Raw genomic sequence first — 9,020 nt, forward strand, 5'->3', positions numbered from 1 at the left:
TATGGGTCGTTTAATCTGGTATCAGAGACATAGGCCTCTTGGGGTGTGACGGACACTCGGTTCGTGCATTTTCTGGGTATCTTCAAGCGTTGTGACAGGTACAATGCTCGTACATCTCCTGAGGTATGGATCTTCGGTATTGATTCTGTTTTGGCCTGACGTCGTTATCAGAAATTAAGTAAGAGGGTGTGTAATACACCATCCTACATTGGATAGAGAAATAACAAATTTATTCTTTATATGCTTAAAGAAGTGACTAATTATTATCCGTTACCATGGTTTTAGTTGTTAACTTGGAGATATCTTATTAGTCTATTGCTTTAGCATGTGAGAGGCAATAGTCTCGAGTTTCGACAGGCACACGGCTCGTGCAGCTCTTGGGACGCTTTGCAGGTCGTTTCGTTGATGAATCGCAAGTCGCAAGTAGGCGGTTTACGACTTGCGTCTCGCCTACTCCAATCGACATTCACTCGCAAAATGCCACTCCTAAACGGTGGCAAATTTGAAAGGACCCGTCCTAATCCATCCGGACGAAGTCCATATCGATTACAAACGTTTCACAATAGTTGGTTACATCGCGAGGTACTTGACCTCTATATGATACATTTTACAAACATTGCATTCAATTTTGAAAGACAAACTTTCTTTACAACGAAAATTGACGGCATGCATACCATTTCAGAATATATCCAACTATAATTGACTTAATAATAATCTTGATGAACTCGACGACTCGAATGCAACGTCTTTTGAAATATGTCATGAATGACTCCAAGTAATATCTCTAATATGAACAAATGCACAGCGGAAGATTTCTTTCGTACCTGAGAATAAGCATGCTTTCAAGTGTCAACCAAAAGGTTGGTGAGTTCATTAGTTTAACATAAATAATCATTTCATAATTTTAATAGACCACAAGATTTCATATTTCCATTTCTCATAAACATACGTCCCATGCATAGAGACAAAAATATCATTCATATGGATTGAACACCTGGTAACCGACATTCACAATATGCATATAAGAATATCCCCATCATTCCGGGATCCTCCTTCGGACATGATATAAATTTCGAAGTACTAAAGCATCCGGTACTTTGGATGGGGCTTGTTGGGCCCAATAGATCTATCTTTAGAGTTCGCATCAATTAGGGTGTCTGTTCCCTAATTCTTAGATTACCAGACTTAATAAAAAGGGGCATATTCGATTTCGATAATTCAACCATATAATGTAGTTTCGATTACTTGTGTCTATTTCGTAAAACATTTATAAAAATTGCGCATGTATTCTCAGCCCAAAAATATAAAGGGTAAAAAGGCAAATGAAACTCACCTAATGTATTTTGTAGTAAAAATACATATGACTATATTGAACAATTGAACAATGCAGGGTTGGCCTCGGATTCAAGAACCTATACCATTTGTATATATATATTAAAACATATACTCGTATTCGAATAAATCTATATATTATTTTTAATAATATACTTGTTAAATTATTTGTTATATAGATATAGATATAGATATATTTGATTTATCTATTTGATTTAATTAGTGTTTATCTTTCATTATAACATATTAATAATAATAATAATTTATATTAGGGTTTATATATAAAAATATATATATGAATACATTAATTGATATTTTTCATATATATAGCTTAGTTACTATCTTGTTAATAATAAAATTATAGTGATATGTGATTTTAACGTTCTAGTAATGTATTTTTATATAAACATAATTATTTGTATTAATACTAATAATAATAATAATAATAATAATAATAATAATAATAATAATAATAATAATAATAATAATAATAATAATAATAATAATAATAATAATAACAATATTCTTAATTATAACTATAATCATACTAATAATAATGATAATATCCACAATACTTGATAATGTTAATACATGATAACTTTTATAGATACACGTATATTAGTAGTAATAATAATAATAGTAATAATAATAGTAGTAGTACTAGTTGTATTAACACTAATAATAATTCCTTTTCTAATATTACAAATAACAATAGCTAATGATATCAATGATAATAATACTTCTAATATATTAGGGGTAATAACAATTATCATAATAATAATAACGATAACTAATAATATTCCTAATCATAATAATACTTAGATCAATACTAATAATAACATTAAAAATACTTACTAATGTTACTTAATTAACAAAAGTGATAATAATATAAATCATAGTATTTTTGTTACTATAATAATAATAATAATAACAATAATTGATAATAACAATAATAATAATAATAATATAACAATAATTAAAAAAAAAATGACAATAAAAAATGTTTATACCCTTTAGAAAGCCTTTTTAAAAAGAATTGCCCATGACGGGGCTCGAACCCGCGACCTCACGTAAACCCTCAACACCCTCTACCATTCTTCTAGTCCTGCTTTTTCTGATTTATTGCAATCCGAATATAGTTATATACCATTTCTGTTGTTCACTATCTTCTTCAACATGACCAATTTCAAAATCGACCAACCAAGAATCAAAATCAAAGTAGTTACAACAAACAAGGATTCAGACATTACAATCGATTCAATAATTATAATATACTTGTTTATATAAATCGGTAAGCGAAAATAAATATAAAAAAAAATTAAAATATAGGTGAAGAACACCTCTGTGTTCGACGCAGGTATTTAAGAAAAAAAATTGATTGTAACAACGATAACGTTTTAGTTAAATCTTTCAACACAAACTAGGTTTTAAATCACCCTTGAAAACTTTTTAACATGTTAATTTAACTGGAATCATAGCATATAACACGAATTTGATTATAGAACATTAGTTGACTTTTTATATAAAATCTTTGACTTCGAAATTTTAGATTTAATCGGAAAAATTAAAGTCTATAAATTTGCATATACTTTTTGTGAAGGATTCCTAACCTTACTACATTAATAATTTTTGAAGAAAAGATCGAATTTAAGCTTTTGCTTAAAAGTTGCAGAGAGTAGAGGTATCGAGCTTTAAAAAAAAAAACAGATAGTAGCAATCGGTTTGCAATCTTACAAACTGATCGATTTCTATACATTAAGTTGGTGTGCCGACACAATCTCACGAGCATAACAGGGATTCTGAGAAAAAAAAACAAAAAAAAAATAAAAAAAAAGATCAGATAGATACTGATAATACGCGTGATATATATCCTATTATATATCTATATTTATTTACGAAGTATTTGTATTTATATTTATATATATGTATATGTGGTATTATAATTAATCTTATTACCTAACAAATATAACAATAATAATATTATTCTTAATTTTCTAAATAATGATAATACAATTTATAATCGTAAAGTATTGATAATAATAACATTGATAATAATAATTTCTATATGAATTATAACAATAATAATATTGTTAACAATAATCCTAATATTAATTATATTAATACTAATATCATTAATGATAATAATACTATTAATAATAATATTATTAGTAATAATACTATTATAACGATTTATATTTATCCCACTTCATATCTACATATATTGAAATAATAATAATTAATAATACTGATTTTAATGTTAATGAAATTAGTCATAGTATTATTAGTATAATATCTATATTTTTACTTGTAATTACATTTACTATAATAATATTATAATTTATCAATTATATCTTAGTTATTAATCATATAATCTATAATTGAATATTTATATATATATATATATATATATATATATATATATATATTACAATATATGTGAAATAATATTTATACATAGCAATTATATATTTTTATATATAGATTCTTTTAAATTATAATACATAGTTATTTTGTAACCTATTTTACATTTTTAATTCCAATGCTTAAATTATATTTTAAAATTTTAAATTAATATACATATACTTACATTTACATATATATTTATTTACAAAGAATTGTTCGTGAATCGTCGGGAACAATCGAAGGTCAATTTAATATATGAAATAGTTCAAACTTTTTGGGACTTAGCATTACAGACTTTGCATATCATGTATAGATCATATAAAGATTAAATTTAAATTTGGTCGGAAATCTCCGGGTCATCACAATACCTACCCGTTAAAGAAATTTCGTCCCGAAATTTGAGTGAGGTCGTCATGGCTAACAATAAATATGTTTTCCTGACGAATATGAGCTGATAAATAGAGTTTTATCATTGTTGAATAACACCGATAAAATAATTCGATTATTCGAAGAGCACGAATGAACTTATCACAAAAGAGTGAAATGAATAAATGAAGTTTCGTTTTAACTTTTGACGTTGTCTTGGTTGAATTCCGGAATTCAAGGGATTGAAAAGAAAATCTTGGAAATCTATAAGATCTGATTCTTCGGCTAATAAGGAAATTAAGATCTATCTAATTAAATACGGTGATCTGCTTCGATTACTCTGTCTGATATTTCCATTATAAATTAACTCTTCCGTTCCATTATTCTCATCATTCCTATACTTTCTTTCTTAGTCCATACATCCAAAAGATTGTGAAATGCTTAATCCCGTTCTAATCCTTGATGTTTTCTCAATTATCATTTCTGTCATTCTTCTTTTCAATCTTCCACCAGAAGAATCTGTTTACGCCTACTATTACCTTGGGGTAATACTATTCTTAATTATACCATGTCTTTATATTGTTATTTGTATTAATATCCACGGTTTGTAACCTTCGTGTTGTTTATTGGGCTTTATATTTTCTCTTATATTTTGGAACTTTGTCCCTTCGTTTCTTCTTCTTGCGATTAAACACCGCTTGTAATGGTTCAGAATTCGCAGATATAAACTTCAGAATGAACATTGTTAACGTTCTAAGAAGGAAATCGTAATGGCACGATTTGATTTGTCAAATTACCAGATTTACTGAGAATAGAACTATCAAGAATATACTTTCTTGATATGTTCAGAAGTTAAGCAGAATGAAAGAGTTATGTAACATGGCACATGATGACGTTATGATCTGTGAATCATCATGTCCCATTAGAAACTCAGCATGACTTACTGTAATTTAATCACGTTGATCAAGTGTCATTATATTATATTAACTCATGCATCAGTTCCCAACACTACTTCAAAACATTCATATTTTAAACTCTAAAGTTGACAGAATATAGAAACTAACAGTTTCTATATGATGTAACACTGATAGCACGAAGAGATTAATGATTTCAGATAAGAATAGTTATGAAAATATCTTCAAAAATATGGAGGATATTTATAATGAAAGATACTATGATATCTCTGAATATCTAAGATCAAAGGATGATAGAAACTATTATCTGCAAGGGTTTAGAGTAAGGAGCAAGATATTCACTAAAGACTTTAGCAGACATTGACTCATTTGGATTCTTTGAAGTCAAACTTATTCTTTGTGATTTGTCCACGGATTTCTTCCTAGTTTCGCATAATCTGCTTTTCGGTACTAAATTTTCTATTGAATGTTTCTAATATAATGATACACAGGAAGCACGAGGAGGTATATAATTTCGGACGAGAATATTTATGAAAATATCCTCAGAAATATCGAAGATATTGATGATGATCTTTTGGAATTTCTAAGTTCGATGGTTGATGGAGAAAGATTTTTCGCAAAATTTTAACATGACTTTGGAGCAAGATATTCTCTAAAGATTTCAACGGATCCAGAATTATCAGGATTCTTTGAATATAGGGTATGATCCTTGTATTTATTCTTGGTCTCCTTCATGGTTAACTCTATCCGTTTTCCAGTTCCAACGTTTCTGAGCTTTTCCATCATATTATTCTTTATCATCAAACTTCTGATGATTAAGGTTGTTTACGGTTGTCTATGGTTTCTGCTGCTTCATTCAGCTTTTTCAACATTGAGAGTATTGATTTGTGACTGAGTGCTTTTCAGAATTTCAGAATGAGAGATCATAATTCTAAGAGATAAATGTCATACATATAACTGTTGATGTAGATATGCTGTGAGTTTTCAAAGTACTGATTGCTGATTCTCGGTAATTGTTATGGCAGTTCTCATTACAAGATGCGGATGAGTATATGATAGGGTTTCAATGAATAAATATAATGATTTGTCAGAGAGATTTGAACCAAAGAGCAACGAGGTTGCTGGTACGTCTGCTGGTAATATAGTGGAATATAAAAGAATTCTCCGGTATCAAAAGGGTAATCGTATATATCAGGATTATAGTAAGGCTACTTCGAATGAAAAGTCGAAGTTGACTTGCTGGAGCTGTGACAAAATTGGCTAATTTGAAAAGGGATCGCAAAGTTATTTTTGCTAATAAATGCCAAAGGATCTGACGCGGATACGTGTTAAACTTTTACTCAGTTGCCGAGAGTTTCTCAGGAGCAATACTATATACATAAATCTTTTCTTCCGTAGATGAAGTACGGTTGGTTCATCCTCTCGATTGAGATGTTTTCAAGAATCGTGAAAGGTTTGAACGCAGATTGTAATCGTCAAGATACAATGAGGTTTAAGATGAAATCAAGTGGCAACATGAAGAATTGTTTAGTTTCATATGTTATAGTCAATATTTTAATTCATTTTAATTGTCCAATGTTGGTAGTTCACAGTTGATAGTCCACAGTTAGAAATTCAATAATTCATATATTGTTTAATATATAATATTCGAATTAATTAATACATATCGTGACCCGTATTCGTCTCAGACTCGATCACAACTCAAAGTATATATATTATTATAGAATCAACCTCAACCCTGTATAGAGAACTCGATCATTACTGCATATAGAGTGTCTATGGTGATTCCAAATAATATATATAGATGCGTCGATATGATATGTCAAAACTTTGTATGTGTGTCCCGATATTTAAAGTGCGTAAAATAAATAACAGAAATTAAATAACGATAAATAAAGTGCGTAAAGTAAATAACAGAAATTAAATGACGATAAATAAAATTGCGAGAATGTAAATTGCGATAATTAAATTACGATAAATAAAATGTAATCAGTTAGCTAGGAACAATTAGCTAGGAACAGTTAGCGTGGATTCTTAACAAAATTTCTCATAGTTAATTTGTTTGTTTCTAACAAATTTTATTTTGTCAAATGTTTTCTTCATTATGCCACTTGTTGGATTCTGATAAATCAAAATCCAAATATGAAATTGGATGAATATGGTTATTCTGTGGTGAACGGATTTGTATATCGGTGGATGTAAGTAGGATAGTATATGACTGTTGAAACAGATTCGAAGAACATACAATGTAACTTATTAATGCGAAGTCTAAATATTCTTCGGGTATTACCTACCCGTTAAAATATTTTCATCATTAACAGTTTATACGAGAGAATTTTCAATTACAATTTTTATGAAAATATATATACATATATATTTTCTTCAGATGTAATCATGTATTTAATGAGTCAATATGATATGAAACTCATTTGATTTACCGTTAGAACAAGAATATATAATATCTAAAACATTAGAGATTACATAATCGCCATGTCGAACGAAGATAAATGATGTAGAACGATTCGCAGATTGATGATTATGCTCGAGGTACATATTGAGGTGTTGAGGTGTGTGATGTTGAAACTTGGTTTGTTAGTGGTATTGTTGGTGCTGGTGATGTTGCTGAAGCTGGTAAGTTTTGCACCATATCCTCTAAATTGTTTACTCGAGCGGGAAGTTTATTGACTTCTTCTATTATTCCAAAATGATTTGTCAGTCGGAACGAGCAGATGAATAAGGTTTAGAATTGTGGATAGGATATAATCTTGTCGAGTTACCCTGGAAATGAGACTGAAAATGGTGTCTCGAACAGGTTCGCCGGTAAACGCTTCAGGTTCATTGTCAAGAGGGCAATTTGGTTGGTGGAAAAAAAAATCGCCTTCTTCGCGTCTCTATTGATTAAGTCGACTACGAACCCATCAGATGAATTGGGGATGGTTGATTGGTTGATTTATTCTGGTGACGTTGCCTTCGAAGCTTAAGTGAACATCCATGTCAGAATAGCTGTCGGAATAACTATCGGAATTATTATCGAAATCTGAGGGACTCGAACTGGTTGAGGGATTCATCTCGTACGATCAGATGAAGAATTTTCGATAAGAAATAGATTATAGGATGTAGATTAGTACCCTGCAATACCTAATTTACATATGCATATAAAATACTAAAATCCCATAGGTTACGGAGGAATCCATGGAAGCTGTTCAGGCAAAGGTAACAATAACAGATACGCTAAGATATGAATTTATCTATACACTGTCTATGCAATAGAGGCAGTAAGACATGTCTAGACTAAGAATGATAAACAGGTAATTTCCTAGAGATGATAAGCAGATGATTTCCAACTAGAAATGATAAGCAAAACTTTTGACATGCAGACACGGTCGAAGTCCAGACTCACTAATGCATCTAAACAACTATCAGTTAGACATGCCAATGCAAGACCTGGTTCGCTAAGACCACCGCTCTGATACCAACTGAAAGGACCCGTCCTAATCCATCCGGACGAAGTCCATATCGATTACAAACGTTTCACAATAGTTGGTTACATCGCGAGGTACTTGACCTCTATATGATATATTTTACAAACATTGCATTCAATTTGGAAAGACAAACTTTCTTTACAACGAAAATTGACGGCATGCATACCATTTCAGAATATATCCAACTATAATTGACTTAATAATAATCTTGATGAACTCGACGACTCGAATGCAACGTCTTTTGAAATATGTCATGAATGACTCCAAGTAATATCTCTAATATGAACAAATGCACAGCGGAAGATTTCTTTCGTACCTGAGAATAAGCATGCTTTCAAGTGTCAACCAAAAGGTTGGTGAGTTCATTAGTTTAACATAAATAATCATTTCATAATTTTAATAGACCACAAGATTTCATATTTCCATTTCTCATAAACATACGTCCCATGCATAGAGACAAAAATATCATTCATATGGATTGAACACCTGGTAACCGACATTCACAATATGCATATAAGAATAT

This window comes from Rutidosis leptorrhynchoides, chromosome 4 (assembly GCF_046630445.1).
Source record: "Rutidosis leptorrhynchoides isolate AG116_Rl617_1_P2 chromosome 4, CSIRO_AGI_Rlap_v1, whole genome shotgun sequence".
Classification (NCBI taxonomy): Eukaryota; Viridiplantae; Streptophyta; class Magnoliopsida; order Asterales; family Asteraceae; genus Rutidosis; species Rutidosis leptorrhynchoides.